The sequence below is a fragment of the Sander lucioperca genome, chromosome 7, assembly GCF_008315115.2.
Source record: "Sander lucioperca isolate FBNREF2018 chromosome 7, SLUC_FBN_1.2, whole genome shotgun sequence".
Classification (NCBI taxonomy): domain Eukaryota; kingdom Metazoa; phylum Chordata; class Actinopteri; order Perciformes; family Percidae; genus Sander; species Sander lucioperca.
In genome coordinates, this window is record NC_050179.1 from 34,134,456 (window position 1) to 34,134,722 (window position 267).

The following is a 267-nucleotide window of genomic DNA, read 5'->3' on the forward strand; positions in this document are numbered from 1 at the left end:
TTTGAAAGAAATACAAGAAAAAGGAAAGAAAAATAAGAAAATGACACAAAAAAAGAAAAGCAAGCCAAGAGATACAGAATTAAATGAAAGAAAAAAAAGAAAACAAAGAAAGCAGTTATTGGGGGAAACATGTAAAACTACCAGTGTGGTCCTTTTAGGAGCTTTATAGAGCTGCTTCACACAAATATATAAAAATATATCTTTTAAAGATATTTTTTTTTTTTACATAACTCTAGTGGTATCCATTCTATGACGGAGCATTAGGGC